Consider the following 24,306-nt stretch of genomic DNA (forward strand, 5'->3'; position numbering starts at 1 on the left):
TCAAGTATATCCAAATATAGTTATCTGAATTGTGAAAATGAAAACAATGTGTGGTACAGCAATATATGTGCTTCTTCACTGACACAGGCAAAGAATGAACATAATCCCAAAGTCATGGTAAGTATTCACAATATTTGAAGATATTAGCAGCAATGTAATGTGATACTAGAATATTTTCATTTGTACTAATGACAGTCATAGACAGTTATAGATACTGCTAATACGTGGTTTGCTGCCTTTGTTCCTAGTTGAAAGAGATTCCAAATTTCCATTAGATGTTAGTAAAAACTTCAGGTGTATAATTTGTTCTGGTCTAAATGAATAGATCCCATGACTTCTATCATAAACCCCGGAAATCTAGTCCCACTTTAATGCCTCCAAAATAGCTTTTGTGTTGGACACCCTCCCCGCCAACACACACACACACACACACACACACACACACACTCCTACCTATGCTAAAGGGCATCAGCTGCCTGGAACATGGTGGCCTCTCTCCAGAAAGCTGGACTTAGGGCCAATCCTGCAGCCAGGCAAGAGAGAGCCAGCTATGAGCTTATGGTTGTCACTCTCAGACTTTGCTATGACTGCCAGGTAAGGACTGACCTGGGAGGTGATCAAGGTCACTTTCCAGTGTGGCTCCTTGTGATAGTGTTCAGGAGCAGGACTTCTTTTAAATGATGCTCTAAATAACTGGGAACGTGTAAGCGATATTTGGAATGAACAATAGAAAGTTGCTGCTAATTTGGCTGATAAATGCATATGATCATGAAAGAAAATGTTTTTAAAAGATGCGTACTAAGTGCATATCTGGGATTTGTGAGTAAAGTTTCTTGATGATTCTGGGAAAGAAGAGAGAAGAATGGAGCAAGAATGACAAACACATGAAAATTCTAAACTCTGGGTGATGGTTATACGGGGGTTATTTATGCTGTTCTCTCTAGTGTATGTTAACTTTTTATTACAAAAGCCTTAAAAATAATGTTTGGACTAAGAAATTAGGCAGGGAATGATTTTTTATAGTGCCAATTTGTTTTTTATAACAATTTTACTTAATGTACTTGAATATATAACACCATGACTGAATTGCATAGTATTTCTTGTAATAAATAATACAGGTTTGAAAAACTGGTTTCTCTCGTACCTTTTGCCAGTGGTCAGACGTGTCTCACCCTCCAGAAGTTTATAAGCCAGCTGTGAGGAAATAGTGTATACACATGAGACCAGAGTTGGAAAGCAACAGGAAACATGGTTGGTGTAAATGCCAGACTCACGATAAAGATGGAAAATGTGATACAAGTTCAGAAAAGGGGAAAATGAGTGAGGGCTGAAAGACAGAGCTAGTGGTTTTGAGATGGAAGTTATTCAGGGCTATCCAACCCAGACCTTTGGATTCGTTGCCTTTTTGCTGGTTTCAGCTTCTTTCTTTTCACTCATTCCCACAGCAGAATTCCCTCTGGACTCTTAAAGCTTATAAGTAAACAAGAACGTTCTTCCCCTCAGTATCTCCCTGTCCCCTTTCCCTAGGAGGCTGTGTGACACATGCCATGGATGTGCGCCCTCATCCTGCTCACGGCTGCTCCATCTCATCTTTCCGCCCTAGGAGGTGATCTGCACCCCAGATGTTTGCCAACATTCTTCCCTACTCAACCCATGTACTCCCTGGCCTGTGTGGTACCAATGCTTGCCAGGCAGGAAGCCAGGGATCAGTGTGCTTGAACCCAACAGTGACCTCAGAGGAGAGCTGTTTCCTACAAAGTGCAGGCCAAGGGGATGCTTGTCAGTAATAGAGTAAACAGGGTGTTATATAACCACAACGGTGTAGCCCAGTTGGCATGGAAGTCACAGCACTTGGAAGGTGACATAACCATCTTTCAGAAGAGGAGGGGAAAAAATCCACATTCAAGGCAGGTCAAGCCCTATGATCTAAATTATTTTTTTTCTTACATTTCCTAGGTTATTTACAGCTAACAAGTTTCTCCTTGCTCTGTTCCCCTCTTCATCTGTTCTCGTGCTGAATTATCTGAGGCACTGTACCCAGGGTACGTGGCCAGGCCAAGTTGGCAAACTGATGGAATGCGCATATACCTCTGTCATTCACACAAAACTGGGGACAGCTGTGACTGCAGTAGCCATTGGATGCTTCCATGACTTAGAGTCACGAATTTGGGGTCAGAGAAGACATTTCAAGTCCATGGTAATTAAGAGTGGGGGGACCCAAGGAGTCTGTCCAGGATGCACTCCCTGATTGGCAGAATCACAAAACTTCCACCAAGCAGTCACCTCATAGGCCTGCCTTCTCTGGACAATAGTCACTCCGCATACCTCCTTGGGTATGTGGGAGCTCCTTTGGAGATTGATGTCTACAAGGCTTAATTTTTTTTTTTAATTTATTTGACAGATAGAGTTAGACAGTGAGAGAGAGAGACAGAGAGAAAGGTCTTCCTTCCATTGGTTCACCCCCCAAATGGCCGCTACAGCCGGAGCTATGCTGATCCGAAGCCAGGAGCCAGGTGCCTCCTCCTGTTCTCCCATGTGGGTACAGGGGCCCAAGCACTTGGGCCATCCTCCACTGCCCTCCCGGGCCACAACAGAGAGCTGGACTGGAAGAGGAGCAACCGGGAGTAGAACCCAGTGCCCATATGGGATGCCTGCACTGCAGGCGGAGAATCAACCAAGTGAGCCACGGTGCCTGCCCAAGGCTTAATTTTATAAAAAGATTTTTATTTATTTATTTATTTATTTATTTGAGAGATAGAGGTCTTCCATCTGCTGGTTCACTCCCTAAATGACCACACTGGCCAGAGTTGGGCCCATCTGAAGCCAGGAGCCTGGACGTTCTTCCAGGTCTCCCTGCATGTTCAGGGGCCCAAGAACTGACTCATCTTCCACTGCTTTCCCAGGTCATAGCAGAGAGCTAGATCGGAAGAAAGGCAGCCAAGACATGAACCGGCACCCATACGGGATACCAGCGCCACAGGCAGAGGCTTTACCCACTACACCATAATACTGGCCCCAAGGCTTAATTTTATTCTCCCTCTCATGTATAAGGGGATGAAAGCAAAATGGCTTACCAACAATTACTGCAATAAAATGACTGTTGCTGTTCTGTGTCTAGCACACAAATTTCTGAAAGCAAAAGACATCTTAATATGGCCTTGATTTATGAAAGCACATTGTGAGTCCAGCCAGAGATGCTGGAGATAAAGAAGCACTGGATTTCTGCTTAATAAGGTCACTGGAATTTTTTATTTTACTCAAGGAAACAAAGAGATACTATGTGGACTCTGTCTCCAAGCACAGTTGGCTTTGGACAAAGTTAGGAAGGTCCCCTGAGGGCAGCAGGTATAGGCTTCGACGAACACCATGGAAAATGACTTTGGCAAGAATGGATACAGCATTCTGCAGAACAGTGGTTTGGGGCCAGCGCGGGGAAGTGAGTAATACTGCCGCTTGTGTTGCAGGCATCTTATTTGGGAGCTGTGTTATGTCCTGGCTGCCCCACTTGCAATCCAGCTCCCTGATAATGGCCTCAGAAAAGCAGCAGAAGATGGCTCACGTGTTTGAGTCACCGCCACCCATGTGGGAGACCCAGATGAAGCTCCTGGCTTTGGCCTGGCATAGCACTAGCCATTGTGGTCATCTCTCAAGTGAACCAATAGAACAATGATCTCTCTATCCTCTCCTCTCTCTCTCTCTTCCTTCCTCCCTCCCTCCCTCCCTCCCTCCCTCCCCCTGATTTTCAAAATAAATAGATAAATCTTTAAAAACAAAAAAAGAACAGTGGTATTTGATTTCTATTCTAATTTGTTTCTTTTCTGCGTCATCCTACATGACCCACAGTCCTTCCATAAGTCTGTACAGAGTTCTGTGTGAGGGAGATTTGTGGGAGAACGAGAACTAGAACCTTTCCAGTGTGAGAAGCAAGGGACAGGTCAGTAATTGAGGGAGCTGTGAGTGGTCATGAAGAAGGGACTGCATTGCCAGAGAAGGCTGGAGCTTCAGCCACTCCATTTCTGGAACAGTTGTGAGATTGCCCCCTTTCACTCACAATATGAGAGCACTTCAGGAAGTTGGTGGGAAAAAATAGAATTGAAATTTCTCTGCAGAGGGCCGGCGCTGTGGTGCAGCAGGTTAATGCCCTGGCTTGAAGCGCTGGCATCCCATATGGGCATTGGTTCAAGACCCGGCTGCTCCACTTCCGATCCAGCTCTCTGCTATGGCCTGGGAAAGCAATGGAAGATGGCCCAAGTTCTTGGGCCCCAAACCCAAGTGGGAGACCCAGAAGAAGCTCCTGGTTCCTGGCTTCGGATCAGCACAGCTTCGACCATTGCGGCCAATTGGGGAGTGAACCATTGGATGGAAGACCTCTCTCTCTCTCTCTCTCTCTTTCTCTCTCTCTCTCTCCTATCTCTGTGTAACTCTGTCTTTCAAATAAATAAATCTTTAAAAAAAGGTCTATGCATTTTAGTTTAAAAATTTTGATAGTTTTTCATAATAAGCATTTCCTATGAACTCTAGAAAGTGACTTTGACAGGAAAGTGGGAGAGGGAAGCTAGTTCTTACTGGGAAATAGAGCTGTACTGGCAGGAGACACTGGACCCTTAGTTACACATGAAAAAATATCGTATCTCCCTGGTTTAGGTGAGATATCTCTCTCTCTCTCTCTCTCTCTCTCCTCTCTCCCTCCCTCCCTCTATGTGTGTGCACATATTTCTTGGCTATTCCAAAGTTCTATTTATCTTCCATTACAGTGTTTACCATATATACTGTATGGCTTCTGATATAGGTTTTTGTAAACATACTTGTGAACTTTTTCATATATCAGTAAAACACCTGTCATGTGTGAAGAGTTGTTTGTTGAATGAATACTTCAATAAATAGCTACTATACATATTTGGCCATATGACGGAACTCTGACTCACTCGACAGAATCAGATCTTATTTACCATCAAGGAGTTGATGCCAGTTTTATTCCTATTTTCCTGCACCTCTCTGACCCATTTAAATGACCCCTGGGCTTCAGGAAGCAGGATTGCTGTGATGTGCCACCCTTGAATCCACAGTACTCCTCCGTGTGCCATAGCTGCTGGCCAAAGAGGAGGTGTGGACAGGCTGGCGTGGGCCTGGCAAAGCTGGCCCAGCTGCACTGCCTGGTTATAGGGGTCAGCTTATCCCCTAGAGCAACACTGGCCTTGAGGATAAGCTGAGTGGGCAGACATGGCCTGAGTCATTCAGCAAGTGCCCGGAAGCTTACTGTCCCCGCAGCCCCCCACATCGAGTTTCCCATGTCCTGTCATAATATCCAGAATGTCACCTTAATTAGCTAGTTGTGCTTTAGGATCACTCAGAGATCCCAATTAGTGAGTGACTCCTTAACGTGGTTTCTGAGTAGGTTCCTGGAATAAGGAATAGGTGAAGAGGATGGAGAGGAAAAGCAGTGCATGGGAGATACAGCCAGGTTGTGCCCCCTTCTGTGGTTCCTTACGTAGGACAATAGTTTCTAGAAAGAACACCTTTAGTCCCTAAAAGCTGCCCAGGCAGCATGTGAGAAGCCCAGATTTTCTATTTTTTAACAAAAAAACTTGCTCAAAATATACATTTTGTTATGGTGCATCTTTAAGGTCTATAAGTGTTGTGGCACATGGCTATGTAGTAAAAAGGTTACTGTAGTGAAGCAAATAAACATACCCATCCTCACATGTAGTCAACCACACACAGTGTGGCACATCACAGGAACTCAGCTTCCTGAAGCCAGGAGGTCATCTAAATGGGTCAGGGAGGTGCAGAAAAACAAAAACAAAAGTGATATCAATTCCTTGATGGTAAATAAGAGATCTGTAAGATATCACTCACTCTCTCTCTCTCTCCCTTTCAAATAAATACGTACACCTTAAAAGACAAACTAAACAAGACAGAAAGGAAACATGGGATTGCATTTTCCTGAACTTGGAATGTAAATTCAGACATACATATCTGTAAATTTCTTTATCTGTGAAGTATTTAAAAAAAAGGGAAAACAACTTGACAAAGAGTGTAATTTTTATGTAACAAATCTCCCACATTGCCTGATGGATTTAACCTTACTGATTCCTAGTCCAGAAGATGGCTGTCCATCAGGTCATCCACCTGCTGGCCTGTCCCCTTCCGATGATCACGCGCACGGGCTGGCATTTCATCTGTCATCCATGATCAGCGTCTCCAGCGATTCATGGTGCTTTCTTTCTCATTCCAAGTACCCATTCCCTTTCACATTGGTGATCTTGAGTTCCTGTTTATCAAGAAGTTTCCCACAACATTGGATCTGCCCCTGCCTGTGTTTATTCATTAGTGTTTGCTCTTCACGTGTGTAATTGTGAAGGAACTCTCAGTGGATAAGGTCACACCCAGAGCATTCTCTGCCTAATGCTTTTAGAAAAAGTAACGAATTTAGAAGAATGCAAACAGATAGCGGGGTTTCTGTTTCAGAGGATCTCAAGTGTTCTGTCTGCTCCCCAATCTTCATCTATATGCACAAAAATACATAACAACTAACACATACTCAGAGTGTGTGTGTGTGTGTGTGTGTTTTAACTTGGGTCCTATTTGATCCTCTCAGGAATCTATTTGAGGTAGGTGCTCCTTTTACAGTTAAAGAAACTGAGGCACAGAAAAATTCAGGAAATTCTCCAAGGTTACTCCTAAAATAAGGTGTGTCTCTACCTCTATGCTATGTCACCCATGTGGGATCTCTGTTTATGCTTGCAGTGAAGAATCGGTAGCACAGAAAACAGTTATTTACTTTGTTTTCCATTGACAAATACTCCCCATTCCTCTCAGCAATCTGGCTAAATAAAATCATGTTTGATTCCCTTCTGGTTTTCTCCCTTTCTCAACTAGGAACCAGAGATGTCTGGAAACCAGGGTAGTCTGACACGTTATAAGTGGTTGTAATGGGCTGAGCTGTGCCCAAAAGATGGCAAGTCCTAAGCCTTAGGATCTGTGAGTGTTATTTTCTACAGCAAAGTTTTCACATATGTGACTAAATTAAGGATCTTGAGATAAACCTACCACTTTGAGTTATCTGGGTGAACCCTGCATACCAACAAAAGTGTCCTTACAAGAGAATGGCAGGAGATTAGACACACACAGAGGAGGAGGCAGTGAGAAGACAGAGGCGGGCATGGGAGTGATGCAGCCACAAGCCGCTTATCACCAGGGAAAGTCAGCAGTCAGAAGTCAGAAGCTGAAAGGGGCGAGGAACTGATCCTCTAGTGCTTACTTACACAGGGAGCATTGCCCTGCTGATACTGTGAGTTCAGATTTCTGGTTACTAGAAATCTAAGAGAATAGATTTTTGCTGTTTGAAGGCACCAGGGTTGTGGTAGTTGGTTATAGCAGTCACAGGAAATGAACACAGGGGTCAATATGTGACATCAGTAGTTTTAGCACTATGCAAATCATGGCTGCCAAGCATGGCACCATTATAACGCACTGGACACGCACTGTGTGGCCCACAGTCCCACAGTCCTCCATTTCATTCTCATCAGGTGAATGAAGAACTGAGGTCACACAGCTACAAAGGGGCAGACGGAAGATTTAAATCTTGGTCTAACTCCAAAAATCATGAATGGAAATAGCACACAATACTGTCAGTCCCAACATTGTGTATCAACTTATTAACCTTAAATGATAGCCAAATCTCAACAGTTCTTCATGACTGCTCACTAGATTTATTCCTTAAACTTGCCCTTTTTGCCCATACAGCCTCTCACATTTGATCATCTGTTGGATCTTAGTGCCACTTTAAAAAATAAAGTGCAAATGACTACTAGCCATTTTCTAAAAGGAGAAACAGAAGTACAGAAAGACGAAGACTGCATCATGCAGAACCTGGCCCTGGAAACCACATCACTACTCTTTAAGCCCCTGCAGAATATTGGTCTGGGTCAGTAAGAAATAGCTGGCAACTTCCTGTTTTCTTAAATGGCTTTTAGTTTGTGGAGTAGGTGTACCATTCTCCACGCACAAAGGTTAATTAAACCACTACAAAATGCAAAGGCATCCAGGTCTTTGTCTCCAATGTAACAAAATCATAAATGATTCCTGTTCAAAATGAAGCTTGTAATATTCTGTTGCCACTGGGTTTTGTGCACTTTCCTATTTTAACAACATGTACTTCTCTCTTCATCAAAAACATTAGGTCACAAAAGCCAATCTCATCTACATCTCTACAATATTGTTTATCATCTTTTTGCATGCAGGAGATAGAGCTGGTAATGAAGCAGCCAAATTGGATTCCAGGGAGGATTTGTCCTGACTTACAATACGTTCAGAATCCATTCAGAATGCTTCAATTTATCATTAAGCCCTCTGAAGCCATTTATTTTGGGCCAGCTTTGCAGGGATAGGACACAAATTGTGTGCCAGTTATTGGGAATTACAACACAGCTGATGGAGTGTGACAACAAAAGACACTGTTGGATTTGCAGAGATTACAGGAGGGTGTTACAGAAGTCAGCAGCTAATACACTGAACATGCCACTGAGCAGAGAGACAGCATGAGCATAAGGAAACAGATCCTGTCCTGCTGCCTTCCATCTCTCCTATGACCTGTGGGTCAGATGACGTAGCCCCTTCTCCCACAACTCCTTTTACATACTCCAGTGGTTTCTTAGCATCTACCCTTGCCCACCATCGCCTGCAAGTAGGTATCACAGAAAACCAAGAGCAGGGCTGGAAGGTGGATTGATGGTTATGGTTGTGCAACAGTGGGTGGTTAATTCAGCAACGTTATGGGCACACCTATGTTAAGAAAAGGGCAAATGACATGCTATCCAATGAGGTTAGAACTGTTCCTTAAAATGCAGAATACATCACAAACCGTGAATCATACATAGTCTCATCATACTCAGAGTGGTATCCACTTGAAAGTGTTCTAGGTCATCCTGCCTCCTTCCCACGGTGCCCATAATACACTCAGGAGAAGCTGGTGAAAGGATAGTGGTTACCTAAGCTTCAATCTTTTGGATAATATCTTCTAAAATTACCAATGTGCACATCTTGTGATCTAGTCTCTATACTTTGGTGATTACCTCCTAGGAGGAGAGGGAAAAAGTGCTTTAGTATAGGGAGTATATGAAAAGATGTTTACTCTAGTATGCTGCTCCTCGGGTAAAAAATTAAATTATGGTAGTAAACAACCTGAATTTCCACCAAACAAAATTGTTTGAAAAAATGTGGTGTATGCATAATGTCGAATATTAGGCAGCTATAAAAAAGAATGAGTTAGATCCTGGAAGGATGCCTCGTAAATTAAGTAAAAAAAAAATCAGTTTCAGGGTAATGCACTCAGTACTACACAATTTATGATCAAACATTAAATGGTAAGGGCTAGTGTCCCCAGAAATAATTCCATCAGTAAAATATCACCTGTAAGTTTGAGGAAGCTCATCACTCTATCATGAATCACAAATGGAGTTGGTTTCCTTCTTGGAGACAGAGTGCTGATTTCATCATATGTCTATATGCTGCCCAAGCTTAGAACAACCTGATAATCCTCATGAATTAAAAACATCTTTAAGCCTGCAGAGAAATCTCTCAAATTTGAGACACAATGAATGAAAGAAAGCATTTCAGATTTGTATTTTCAAACTACACATGCCCATGTCTTACCCCAGATCAATAGGTCTTAATTTCCAGAAGGCTGGGAAGGGGAGATAAGGAGGAGGGCGAGAATACGTGGAAGCACCTTAGCTGATATGGTTCCTCTTCCCTCCTTTTATGACACAGTTGAAAATAACTGTCATAGAAGTGTATGGCCTGTTTCAATTATCAACAGGCAGCTGCAATGATGATAGTGACAATAGCATTTCTTTTTTTTTTTTTTTTTATAGGCAGAGTGGACAGTGAGAGAGAGAGAGACAGAGAGAAAGGTCTTCCTTTTTCTGTTGGTTCACCCTCCAATGGCCGCCCCGGCCAGTGTACAGCGCTGATCCGAAGCCAGGAGCCAGGTGCTTCTCCTGGTCTCCCATGCAGTGCAGGGCCCAAGGACTTGGGCCATCCTCTACTGCCTTCCCGGGCCACAGCAGAGAGCTGGACTGGAAGGGGAGCAACCAGGACAGAATCCGGGGCCCCGACCGGGACTAGAACCCAGGGTGCCGGCGCCGCAGGCAGAGAATTAGCCTAGTGAGCCGCGACGTCGGCTGACAATAGCATTTCTAATGTGAGGGACACTGATCTAAGGGCATTGGCATAAACTAATTCATTTAATTCTCACAGCAACCTAAAATCGAGGCGTCAATTATTATTATCCCCATTTTTTGAGATGACAATAAACAGAGTTAAGGTTAAGAGTCATTATGGAGTTAGTTAGAAGTAGAGCCAGGGTTTAAAACCTAGGAGATCTGGCTAAAGCCTTTATGAAGTGATCTAAGTCAGATAGCCAAAAAGATAAGGTTTGTCAGCTCAAGGGGACATTTTCATGCTCAGATTTCTTATTGCTCTCATCCCTGGGAGGAGACCTAAAGATCTGTTCTATTTTTCAGAACTCACCCACACTACCACACTCCTGGTCACTGAGTTGCCCTTGCCCTTTGAATTGTTTGGTGTGCCTGGAGAAATGATTCTGAGAAAACACACTCTTGTTTCTCTCACTTTCCTCCCTCAGTTCCTTCACTGCTGTGGAAACAGACTCCTTTCATAAGCAAGGAGTCTTGCTGAGTCTCGCCTTAAAAGGCTACAAAAGTGGGCTGAAATCTCACCATGTCTAGTTGAGAGGTTAGAGTGAGAAAGAGAGAAGCATCCCACATTGGCAAGGGCTATTGAAGGCAGAGAAATTAAGGCAATTCAGAGCATGTGTGAGCCGGCACCTAGAGCAGCTCATGACCCCACATTCTAATACTTCACGCAGTATTCTAGTTCCTCTGTGGAGACAGAGCCATCTTTACATCACTCAGGCTGGATCCCTTAGCTGACATCTTCTTCTCTCACCTTCTCTCTGGGCCCCAACAACTCCCTCTATTAAGCCCAACTGGTGGGCAGAAGTGGCCTGCTCAGATCCAGTCATAGACAAAACCCCTATGTGGTGCTTTGATGCTATGCCTCGTATGAGATAAACCTTAGGCATTACACACAGTGTCTAAAATGCAGATTCTATATGGCTTGGGAAAGCATTTTACAGGGAATTCGTGGTGTACGCCTTGTTACAGGGGACCTGTATTGTTAATACTTTGAATTTGTAAAGTGCTTCCCTGTGCACTGCTGGGTTTTTCTCTGAAGTATTTCAAAAAGGCAAAGATGTAAGAGAATAGGAAACGTTACTTCTCTGGCTCTATTTTATAAATGAAGGAGTAGATACTGGAAGCAGCCTGTGGCAGGTCCCACCTACAGTAAAACCAAAAGCTGAGCAAAGGCTGCGTTTTGGATTCTTGAATTCCAGGGCAGATTCGGCTTCCCCTTTGAGGGGACACACAGCACAGTAGGTTTTCATTGTCCTTTGGAGTATGGAGGGGTTCTTCTACTACAGTATTACCGATCATTCTAGGAGCAGCTCATTCACCTCCTTACTAACTTCACCAACTCTTAACTGGGGAAAGAAAGTGGAAAGTGGCCAGGGATGGAACTGAGCAGTAATCAGGGGAACAGAACCTCCACAGCCCTGAAAGGCAAGTTCAGTGTTAGGCCTTTATCTTGAAGGCGATGAGAAAATCCATAGTTTTGTGGGTTTTTTAAATTTTTTTTTTATTTTTTAAGAAATACAAACTTCATAAGTACAACTTTAGAAATAGTTATTTTTCCACCATATCAGTCCTCCCACCCCTTACCAGCCCCATTCTTTATTAAGATTCATTTTCAATTAACTTTGTACACAGATGACCAACTCTACGCTAAGTAAAAATTTCAACAATTTGCGCGCACACACACACACACACACACACACAGTACTGGTTTTACAGTTCACTCTCAATTCATGGAGTTTTAAGTAGGAGAGCGTGGTGACTAGACTTGCAGTCCAGTGGGCCTAAACAGGCAAATCTTGGGTCCTGAAAGCACGTGAGATGGCAGCTAGCAAAGTAAATGGATCCTTTCCAATTGTGTCCTCGCCCTAATCCCAGTTTCTGGGTTTCTCCTAGGAAGCCTGCGAACGCGTTTTAGGTAGGAAAGCCTGCCCCTGCTCCTCCTCCAGCAGGGCGCTGTGCCCCTGCCATTCAGCTTATGCGTGCTGAAGCAGGAGGCCCTTGGTCCCCAGGGGTCTTATCTCTGCGAGTTGGGGTCCTGGCGCCGGGATTCCTGAGCTTGATGGGCACGTTGCGACTTCGCCAGGAGCCTGCTGTTCTTGCTAACGAGATTTCACTAGGCTCCCTGGACAAATGCCAAGCGCCTCTGTACCCGCGGCGAGAGCGCGAGGATCTGACAAAGCCCCACAAGCAGCCGCGCTTGGCTATCCCAAGGCAGGCGGGAAGGGGGTCGGCCAGGCTGGTGGCCTCTCGCCCTCCCACCAGGCCAAGGGCGGCCAAGAACCGCCTCCGCCCGTCACCTCCCGCAGTCTATTGGCCAAAGTGCCTGCCACTCTGGCGCGCGCCCGCCCCCCCCCCTCGGCGTCCATCCCCCCGGAAGCAGGACTCGGAATATCATTGGTCCCACTGTTAGCCTGTCAGGCCGGCTTGGTTTTTCGAAGTGCTTCCATCTGCTTGGAATTGCGGGTCCAGAGTCAGCTGCCATTCCGGACTTGCATAAACACTTTCTCGTTAGGTTCTCACCCTGTGAGGTGAGCAGCACTGGAATAGTCCAGTTTCACAGGGGGGAGAAATGAGAGAGGTGGAGAGACTGGCCACAGAACCGTGTTTTGGGATTCTCAAACAGGATTTTAATAGTGGCTCCAGGCAAACCGTGTTTGCTGCCACTCCACAGCACTGACAGTCCTGACACCGTTCTGAACCTTTGGTCTGGGATACTTCCTGCTAAACTGCTGGTTCTCAAATATCCAGAGACCTCAGCAGGTCCAGGGACAAATGCAAGGGTTCTGTGAGAAACACCACAGGAAAACCTACTCCTCTATGGAAAATAAGTATTATTTCTTCTATGGCAACTACTTATAATATAACCCTTTTTAACCCCTTTGGTCAACTGTTTTTCCAGGCACTGTTTTGAGTACTTTGTATACAGAATTCATTTAATTATAATGAGTTACATCCTATTATAATTTTATAGATAAGGAAGCTGAAGTGTAGAGCATTAAATAATCCATCCATGTTTAAGGTTTGGGAGCTGAGATCCCTACCCAGGCAATCCTACTGATTAAGCCCTACATATGAATATGGTCTGTATACCTGAGTAAAATGAGTTTTGTGGGAGAACTCGTTGATAGTGATACATGTGTCACCATCTATGATACGTCTGAATTTTTAAAAAGCTGCCACAGGACAGGAGAAGAAAAAAAAATAGAAGAACCTAAGCCCTAAATTGTAGACGAACTATATATGGATTGATTTTTAGTTGTGGATGCCATGCAGGGAATCCCATTTTAGCTGAGTGCTTTGGGCTGTGACGTACCTCGATGGCTCTCTGGAGCTGTCCACTAAAAAAGAACGGTTGAATGAATGACAAGACTGGAATGGAATGCAGCAGTCATCTTATCTGACCACACAGACACCTCCCAGGGGGTGAGTGCCTCACCTCCTCAAGATAATTTTAAAGACTGAGAAAGTAATATTTTCCGATTACTTCACCATCCTATGGAGCAGTGTGGTGGCTGTAAACCCTGTGCGTCTCACTCAACAGGTGTTACAAAACCAGGAAAAAGAATTGGAAGGGAGGTGGGAGCTGATAGACCACCAGGGAAGACCAAGGACTTCAACAGAAGGTCAAACCATGTGAAATGAGCACAGGAACTCACTTGCCTGGAAGGTACAAAGGGAGGATAACCTGGGGAAAGGCTAGAAGCCAGGTCAGAATTCCTTCTAAGGCCTCTTAGATGTCAAGGCCTCTGCTGATGTCATGCCTTTAGATTACACCGCAGGACACCACACCCGGCAGATTGCTGGCCTTCCCTCCTCCATCCCACCCCCTCTCCCTCCACTTTTCTCATAGGCCTGGGAAATACAGAGTGTGAGGAGGGAGCTGAATTTTGACCAGTGTTATAATAAAGAGATTTGAACATGATTTGTGGCAAAAGAAAGATCCATTAGGGGCAGGTTTGTGTTCCTGTCCTTTTTTCTGTGCCTTTACATCAGACAACTCTTTGGAGGGAAAAATCAGTCCCTAACTCTAGGGCTGTTAATCAGCAGAGAGTATCAGACAAGTAAGAGTAGTGCTGGCAGTTGGGTCCCAAGTGCTCTGCCTACCTCCTGACATGATATTTTGAGTAAACAGAGAAAATTCAGTCTCCACGGAGGGAAATCTAGGGTGGTTCCTATAAAGTATGGAGTATGAGATTTAAGGGATGAAAGTGCAGACATAGATAGGAAATGGGGCAAGAGGCTGGACGGCAATGAGAAATGTAGCATAGTCTCTTGGTAAAGGCTGTGGATTAGACAGTGTATAAGAGCTTGGTTCTAGGGACTGGAGAGAGATGAGTGGCTACTTGGAAAATGAGCCGGGCATCAGTTAAAGGCCTATGGACAAGCAGCCAAAAAGTGTGACTCTACAGAAAGAGTGGGACTTAACCGAACTACCATCCCATGTCACTCTATCCAACTAACTGGCTATTTGCTCAGTGGTGTGAATAACAGTTATTGTGCTGCTTCATATTCAGACATTATTGTACGTTTGCTTTGTGCAGGGCCTTTGCTAAGTGGCCTCTGCTAACCTTTCCATGAATGACCCTAAAAGGGTGATTTCTGCCCAACACTTCACTTGAAGCATTTGTGGGCCCAACCAGTAAGAATAAGGGAAGAGATTGGCAGACCCTCTGACTAACACTGGAGACATAAACCAGGGAGACCAAGAATGATAAAGAAATCAGTCCTCTCATTTGGAACCTGAACATTTGAATGTGGACACTTTGATGTTCACCTTGGCACCATCATTAAGCGGATTTGTTGAGTATTAGAGTGAATCATATGATATGCTGGTGTTCAACCTTTTTGGATGCACATAATGGCAATTTCATATAGTTGAGTCAAATAGAATCCGAGATAATAAGATTTATTAGAAGATGTTTAACTACAGTTGATTTGGGGCAGAAACTGAGGAACCCTCACTGCAGGAGTGAGGGTTCCTAATTATAAACAATCCATTAAAAAGTATCTTGCAGGATATTCAGGTAAGTATATTAGTTTTATTTATTCATTCATTCATCTTGCCTGCAACAAAAATCATTGAGCATTACCTGTGTGTCAGTCAGTGTCCTCATAAGAGAGTAAAATGATAGTCCCTGCTCTGAAGGAGCACAAGGAATAGGGATGATGGGGTGAGGATACCGCAGTGAACAGGGTTTTAGGGACTGCTCTTGGGAACAGCAGAGGAGCACAGAGAAAGCGTGAGGACAGAATTGTAGGGAATGAAAGGGGAAGAGAGGCAGGGAAGGAAGGAGGGCTGTAGTCTTCGACAAAGAAGGTTTTGATGTGGGAAAGCTAAGTAATAATTAACAAAATGGTCAAAGCAGGAAGGAAAGTTCCAAAAAATTGGGCAGTGATGACCATGTGATTTAAAGAAACAAGTTGAGTTTGGAGTGAATGTAGCTTTATTAAGTCTACAGAGTGCCATGTCTCAAAGGGCTTTATGCATCTCAAAGTCAGGAGCCATGTCATATTCATGTTCCTGTTGCCAAGTGTGTGTCAAGGACAGTGTCTGGTACAGAGTAGGTACTTGGTAGATGTTGAATTAAACTGACCTTGAAATCTACAACAAATTTTGAATGGTGGTTTTCTCCCTTACTCTCAAAAGTCTGTACTGATGAGATGTCAACAAATTGTTCGAGATGTTATGCTTGAAAACATATACTTGGAACATATCTCCGGAAAGAGATGCAGTTATGTCTAAGTGTGTGTCTTAAGTAGAAGTCAGAATTATGTCCTGTCTTGGGGACTTTCTAGCTCCTTAATTTGAGAACTTATTGTGTACTCTGTATAGGCCAGACAATATAACAGGCCCAGAACCAAGTAGTAAATAAGAAAAATACAGTCCCTGCCTTTAAGGAGCTTAATATGTAGTAGACAAAGCAGTTATTATCTGTTAATTTCTTATATAGAACATATAATTAGAAAAATGTTTTCTAATTATGGGTGAGATAAAAAAAATGGAAAAACACAGCACAGATGCCATGGGAACACAGACCTGGAGGCTGAGCCTGTCTGGTGGGGTTCGGAAGGGTGTGCAATAAGCCTTCTGTAAGGAATACAAATTTGAGCTGAAATTTATGAAGAGAAGGTAAGGGTGTTCCTCCCAGGAGGGAGTAGAACATGGGATGATCGTGGAGAAAGGGAGGCTGGGCTTCTAACAGGTGTGGTTATGTGACTGTGACTATGAATTTACTAAATACTTCTCATGATCCTTGTAGAATGTTACTGATTTATCTGTCCGTTTAATCCAGAAGATCCTAGCACATTAGGAGGAAACCCACTTCACTCATTTTTCTCAACACATACTAAATAGTTGCCATGTACCTGACACTGTGCTGGATAGTGGAAATGAATAACAAAGAACTTAGGAACTTCTAGGAGTTCATAGTCTTGTAAGGAAACAGATGAAGCAATGTAAGATTATCCTACAGTGTGGTTGTTTCTAGGCTGGAGGTTGAACACCTGGTGCACAGGAAAGAGAGGGTCACATTTGCTGGGTGAGTCCAGGAAGGCTTTCAGAGGAAGCATACTCTGAAGGATGAGGGAGGAAGAGCAGTCCAGAAAGGGCATGGAGGTATGAGGAAACAGCATGATGTACTTGGAGAATACCAAATAATGAGTCGTACTCATGGCTATTGGGAATGAGAAGGAACAATAGAAGGAAAGGAAGTTAAAAAGGTAGGAAGGGGGTAGATCTTGAAGCATCTTGAAAAGAAGTTAGTCCATGAGAGTCACTCATGGAGAATTTTGAATAAGGAACCAATGTGATTGATAGAGTGAGAGTAGCCTGAAAATACAGGAGTGGAGACCAGTAAGGTGGTATCTGCAAATCACTAGTGTAAGGAAGAGCTAAGTGTCCCGAGCCATGATCAGAACCAGAAAGATGGCAACAGAAGACAGACGCTCAGCAGATTATAATTGATGGGCTTTGAGAACAACTGGAAGTGGGCCCCAGAAGACTGAATGAGATGGAGAGTCTCTGTTGGCCCTGAGGCCTGCTACTCAGGAAAGTGGGTAGGGGGTAGCATTTGGAGAGACATGAATTCTCCTTATCTTTTAGACCCAACACATTATCACCAACTGATCTTACTGATGAATAAGAACATGGGTGTCTTGAATCACCAAATCACTAGTATTTTTATGAGTTTATATTCTTACAGCCCAAGAGTGCCCTCTGCACAGGGGAAAAATGATCTCAAGAAAAATAAAGTATTTATCAGGCCCCAGCTTCCCCCATACACCTCCTCCTCTCCGACTCCTCCCAGCTGTATAGTCAAAAGAATAATAGCCACTGTGTATTAAGTCATTACCATGAATAGCCAAATAACTGCATAGCCACAAGAGGGCAATGAAAATGGCCATAAAGGCACAGAGTTGTAATTATTTTACCATTAGCACCTGCTACACTAATATCAACATGGAACAATTAACATTCCTAACTTCAGAGTTATGCCATAACCTCTGCATGTCTTGCAGGAATAGATTGATGATGAATGGCACCAGAGGAGTGAGCAACAAAAGGCAACCTTGCAGTGAGGCTGCTGCATTCTGGCCTTGTCTGTGGGTTAGCAGCCATGCTGTTGGGTGAAAAGGCAGTGGGAGACCTCAGCCATTCAGTTGGCCATTGCCTAGCCAAAAATCATCTAATTCAATTGCCTTTTCTTTGGATCTCCAGGAAGTGCGCATTTGAGTGGGAGAAAAGCTAAGGCAGTAATAGCTCAGCAGGCAGAGTCCTTTACATTTATATCTCTTTATTCCATCCATCACTAGGCAACCATCCTTTGTGCTTAAACCTACACATCTTTTGTGTGTTGTAACACCTTATCCTTTGAAGTAGCCATTCTGATTCACAGTGTGCTAGCAGACTTCTATTTATTTCTGGTTAAGTCAACCATGATGAAGAATAGGCCATTTTGACTCCCCTCCTGGTTTAGGGGACCCTCCTCTGTGTTCTTGTAGCATCATATTATAGTATGCATTGAAAACTCCATTGCAATCTCCTTTTTACTTGTCCATTTTCTCCTTCCAGACTGTGAATACCTGGAAGGAAGGAACAGAATCTTAGCAATGTTTGTAGCACATCCCCAACTCCTTACCTAACACAGTAGCTGGCTACATGGACAACATTCCATGACTGCTGGTGAATAATTGAATGAGCGAGTGAATGAGTGAATATATTCTCTGAAATTCAAGCTTTGGAGTTTGAAAATGTGATTATTTGGTTCTGAGAGCAAGCCAAGCTCACTGAATAGATGTGGCCAAGTGGAATTAGGCAGCATGTAAGATCTGAAAGACTCAGCACCCAGCCCCTCTCTGATTGACAGGGTTTGCTGTGGATGAGCCAGGTGGCAGATGCAGCTGCAGTTGAAGAGCCATTTCCCTCTGCCTAGGGAAACGTGGCAGAGACTTACCCAGTGGTCTGGATATCAAAATCACACCAATCTGAGTTTTTGGACTCATTACTGCATAAGTAGAAAGGAGGAACACTCTCTCCATGTAACTGCATCTAAGTTGGGTTCCCTAGAAGCAAAACCTGAGACAGGAGTTCTGTTCAAGTGATTTAGTGAGACATGCTTTCAGAAGAAAAGAGTGGGAGGAACTGAGTCAGTGGGTGAAAACCAGCAGGGAGCTGTGCTGGAGACCAGCAGCACCCTCATCGTCATGAGCTATGGAATTGGTCCCACCTTGAAGCGCAGCAGCCAGCACTTTGTCTCTCCAAGTGGCTCGGTCATTGTGGGCTAACCCCTGGGGACAGGAACTGTAATCTCTTGATGAACATAGTTCTTATTTCAGTAAAGGGCAATCTCTGGAGAAGGGGATTGGATAGTATGAAATAGTGTTTGCTATTGAAATCACTACCATTTATTGGATCTTCAGTCTAACACTCTCCCAACTGAGCCATTTTGGCTGGTATTTATTGATCATCTACTCTATACTAAGTAAGTGCTGTGCTAAATGTTTGCATATATACACTCGTGTCTGTATGCTCATATGGGGTCTTCCAAAAGTTCATAGAAAATATGTATTATGAAAAAATTGTTCATAGTTTTCATTTTTTTGCATCTAACTTTTTTTAAAAAAAAAAAGATTTACTTACTTATTTGAAAGTCAGAGTTACATATAGAGAGGAGAGGCAGAAAGAGAGAGGTCTTCCATCTGCTGGTTCACTCCCCAATTGGCTGCAATGGCCAGAGCTGCATGGATCCAAAGGCAGGAACCAGGAGCTTCTTCCCAGTCTCCCACGTGGGAGGCCCAAGGACTAGGCCATCTTGTACTGCTTTTGCAGGCTTTGGCAGAGAGTGGGATTGGAAGTAGAGCATCCAGGACTTGAACCAGTGCCCATATGGGATGCTGGCACTGCAGGCAGCAGCTTTACCCACTACACCACAGCACTGGCTCCAAACTTATTTTTAAATTCAATTTTCTATGACCTCTTTGAAGTACTACTTAGGATACATCTTTCAGAGAGGTAATATGCTATCATTTCCATTGTACAGATGAAAAAACTCAGAAAATACATTTTATGTTTAGAGTATTTTCTGTGTCTAAATTTCTGTGGTAGAATTAGAATATTTCAGATCCAACTGGCCTGAATTCCAGGGACTCATTCGATTCTTGAATTCCACCAAAGCTTTTGAGCAGCTATTGCATGCCCTGACTAGGCTAGGCCCAGGGGAAATATTGGTGAACTGATAGTCTCGGATCCTGTCCTTAAACAGTAGGATCAGACTTCAGTCTCATATCCACTAGCCTCGTGACTCAGTTTAAAAAATATTGGCTGGATGCCTACTGTATACATTCTGAGCCATCAGGCCTGGATCAAGAAAGAATCAGATACCATGTCTCCATAAAAATCCACTTGCATCACTCACATCAAACTATTAGGAGGGAAAACTTGTTTTGTGCCTTTTGTATACACAAACACTGCAGGCTGTTTCCCTGTGTGTGACAGAGATTGGATGTGGTGATCTCTGAATTCCCTTCCAGCTACCACATCCTAGGATTCCTACCTCTGATCCTCCATGGTTGTTCTTGGCCCTTTACTGCGGACCATGCTGGTCAGTTTCATGTGTCACTTGGACTAGGATATCAAACACTAATCTAGGTGTTGCTATGGAGATATTTGTAGATTTGATGAGTAACATCTGCAATAGCTTGATTTTAAGGAAAGGAGATTATCTTCAACATTCTAGGTGAGCCTCATTTATTCAGTGGTAAGTTTTAGGAGCAGATCGGAGATTTCTCTGATAAAGAGGAAATTCTACCTCTTGAACACAGCTTCAGCTCCTGCCCAAGAGTTTCCAGTCTCAGCCTGTGCTACATATTTCACACTTGGAGGTCACGCCCATGGTCACTTAAGTCAGATTCTTGAAATAAATCTCTTTCTCGATCTCTAATGAAATACTTGTGTGTCTATCTATCTATCTATCTATCTATCTATCTATCTCTATGAGTCCTCTATCACCTATTCATCTGTCTCTTACTGGTTCTGTTTCTCTGGGAAACCCTGAATGACACAGGCACCCACCATGTACTTTTCTGTGGTGTCATCTGTTGTGCATGGTCTTGAATCTTCTGGTGTATGTCGTTATTAGAATCCATTTGGATTAATAATAGGCAGATGAAGCCCATGCTTAAAGCACTAACAAAACAAGGGCATCCAAACAAGAAAAGTTCAGCTTCAATTCAATTAATCCAGAATTTTGTAATCATAAGATCTAAAATTACACACACATAAATTTTTGTGTTTTTTAAACATTTTAAACTGTATGAGTGGAAAGGACTATAATCTTTTCAGATCGGGGCCTCTAAAGCTCCTGATCCAATTCTCTACCTCACCAAGTAGAATATAAGCTCCATGAGGTCAGAGGCCAAGTGTTGGATTCTTTGTGACCCTGTAGTACCTAGAATCACTTTTCTAAGAGTTGCTGAATCAAGCTGTTCTTCCCCTCTTGTTTTATTCTCCAAAATGCATTACCTTTAGAAATAGGAAACAGGCTCAGAGAAATGTTGTTGTGTTAATTTTTAAACAAACTGATTTATCATCTCCAAAGGAGAGGCTGCTTCCTTGGTATGCCTGGAGATTTCTTATCTGGGAAGCATCCCAGAGTCTAGCTTTTTCTTGTTTGTGTCCATTGATAAGTTTCTGGAAGTCCAGATGACTGACAGGGGTCAGGCTTTGCTGGCATGTTAAGAAAGATTCATCTGTAGAGCAGAACAGAGAAAGTGTTATTCCAGGAGCAAATATTGTTAGCAGTTGAGAGGGACTAAATGGGACTTCAACTGAAACCTAGAGTCTACATTTTCTAGAATGCAACCTGTAATAGTGCTGCAATGTGTAAACAGCAGGTGTCCAATAAACCTGTGTTCATAGGGCGGCTGACCCTTACTCCTGGATTGTTAACACCTCTTGTGAGAAAGCAGGAAGCAGTCCAGATCCTCAGTCATGTGACTCCAGCTTCAAGTGAAAATCAATCAACTTGACAAGAGAAAACATGAATTAATGCTCTAGGTCATAAAGAAGAAACTTTGGGGTAGGCATTTGGCACAGTGGTTAAGACACTTCCTGGGATGCCCACATCCTATTTCATACTATCAGACTTTGAGTGCCAGCTCTGTTCCTGCTAATGTACACTCTGGGAAACAGCGGGTAATGGCTCAAGTAGTTGACACCAACGCTGGAGACCTGGATGGAGTTCCTGACTCCTGGCTTCAGCCTGGCCCCATCTTCACTGTTGCAAGCATTTGGGGAAATGAATCAGTGGATGGAAGATCTCTGTCTGTCTCTCTTTCTCTCTCTCTCTCTGCCTTTCAAATAAGATAAAAATAGAAAGAAAAATTTTAAAAAACATAACAGAAGGACTTCAAGTTGAGCCTAGGCTGTGATGTGGCAATTTCCTTAACCTAAGTGGGCACCCTGGGATCTCTCACCTCAACCAAGGACCAAAAAGATTGTATATCCTGGCCGGTGCCGTGGCTCACTAGGCTAATCCTCTGCCTGTGGCGCCGGCACCCTGGGTTCTAGTTCCGGCTGGGGCACCGGTTCTGTCCTGGTTGCTCCTCTTCCAATCCAGCTCTCCGCTGAGGCCCGAGAAGGCAGTGGAGGATGGCCCAAGTCCTTGGGCCTGCACCCACATGGGAGACCAGGAGGAGGCACCTGGCTCCTGGCTTCGGATTGGCATAGCGCGCTGGCCGTAGCGGCCATTTGGGGGGTGAACCACCGGAAGGAAGACCTTTCTCTCTGCCTCTCTCTCTCTCTCATTGTCTAGCTCTGCCTGTCAAAAAAAAAAAAAAATAAAGATTGTATATCCCGACTTTATAGAAATCGAGGATAGAGCTCAGAGCCCAAGAGAAATTCATGAAAAGCCTTCCATAATAAGAAGGTAAAGAAAATTGATTTACAAATCAACTGTGAGTAATAGCAGCTAAAAGGCACTGAAAAGAGAAGAGAAAGAAACATGAAAGTAGAATACACTGTACCTGCCTCTGGAAGCTTCTCTGGCCCTATGTGTCATTCGTCTCTAGCCTTGCCTCGTCCTGGCCTTTGCGCCTCCCATCCATTCTTCTCCACACTGGCCAAAGTGAGTCTCTCCACAGCCTCTCTCTATGTAAGCCTTTGACGTTAAAGTTGAAATCTTTCACGGGACACTCAGAACCTTCTAAAACCAGCCCCCTTCTCTCTCCAGCCACATACGTCCTCTCACTGTGTCTCTCTCCACATGTCCTTTGGTTACACAAAACCATTTCATGTTCTTTTAACTACTACACACCTTTCCAAGTTCCAGGCCTAAAATGCCCTCAGCAAATCTTTCTAAAGCTCTCCAGCCCTTCAAGGTCCAACTTGAATCTGAGTCCATCAGTCTCCTTGATGCTTTCCTGACACTCCCTGCTCTCTATGGGCCATTATACTCTAATTATTGTGTAGTGTAATCCTACTTTAATTCTCACCAGGGTGTGAGCTCCTGAAAGCCACAGCCATGGCTTATTCTTTCTTAATCCTCACAGTACCTTCTTTGGTACTTGTCAGTTAGTATGTCCTCAATAAATACAAATGTAGGTGGACAAATGAACCAAGTAATTAGTCAAGCCAATTGTATCTGCAAGCCTGACTTCCACCTCACATTCAGGTATCTTTCTCAAGCATTCTCCATGGACTCCACCCAAAAAGTCAATGCTCATAACATACCTAATGCCGCTGCCTCATATTTCCATATGTTCTCTGTGCCTTCCCACGTGTTGCAGGAAATAAGTTCCCTGAAGATTGTCTAGTGTGCAGCACCAAGCAATGAATTCAGGGTTTCTAATAAATGCTGTTTGATTATGTCAGTGATTTTTTTTTCATTCAATTTTTGTGTGATAAAAGAGACGTTGACACACAGTATCAAAGGGGTCTGAACTCCATGGAAACCCACCTCTCAGAGAGGTGGGGCCATGGATCCACTCACTGTCTTCCTGTAGTCATTCTCCACCCACTGCTGGCAGATGACACTCAGATGTACAGGGACCCCACTGTGGTGCTGTGTTTGGGAAGGAGCTGATTAGTGACCTCCTGAAATTCAAGTGCAGCCTTCAGGCCAAGGGACAACTAAAACCATACTGGTGAAACTCTCCCAGACCTCCAAAGACCCTGCTTCTGCTGAGGGTGAATGGGACAAGAAGATGCAGACTCGACTCTACAGGATAGAATCCTGCATACAACTGCAGCACATTCAGCTGGAATCGACACGCATAACAAACAATAACAGCAGTTTTTGATTATTGCTGTAACTCCGCAAGTAGGATGATCTAAGCAATTAGAGGATAATTATTGTCTAAGGTGAGACTGGAAGAAGTGTCAGAACATGGCCAGCAGAAGCAGCAACCTGGTGGATAATTTGTGAGATGTTGAATTGCTGTTTTCTCTCTCCAGGCCTTTGCAAGAGAAACATCCAAATGCCACAAGGACACCTTCAGGGAGCTGCAGGGTGGCAGGAACCCACGATGTATGAACATAATTGCCGACTATCTACTCTGCTTCAGGCTTTATCAAATCTTTTGTCTCCCA

At 43.8% G+C, this 24,306-nt stretch overlaps 2 long non-coding RNA genes across 2 annotated transcripts in view; both read left to right on the forward strand.

The window, feature by feature from the left end:
• The window catches only part of LOC138843794 (uncharacterized), a 159,010-nt gene that overhangs the window by 11,762 nt on the left and 122,942 nt on the right, over positions 1-24,306 (forward strand). The gene's annotated exons all lie outside the window — the stretch shown is intronic.
• LOC138843795 (uncharacterized) lies at positions 12,638-21,411 on the forward strand. Its single transcript, XR_011378789.1, has 2 exons — positions 12,638-13,643; positions 13,762-21,411. It is a non-coding gene; the product is annotated as an uncharacterized lncRNA (long non-coding RNA).

This window comes from Oryctolagus cuniculus, chromosome 9 (genome assembly GCF_964237555.1).
Source record: "Oryctolagus cuniculus chromosome 9, mOryCun1.1, whole genome shotgun sequence".
NCBI classification, from domain to species: domain Eukaryota; kingdom Metazoa; phylum Chordata; class Mammalia; order Lagomorpha; family Leporidae; genus Oryctolagus; species Oryctolagus cuniculus.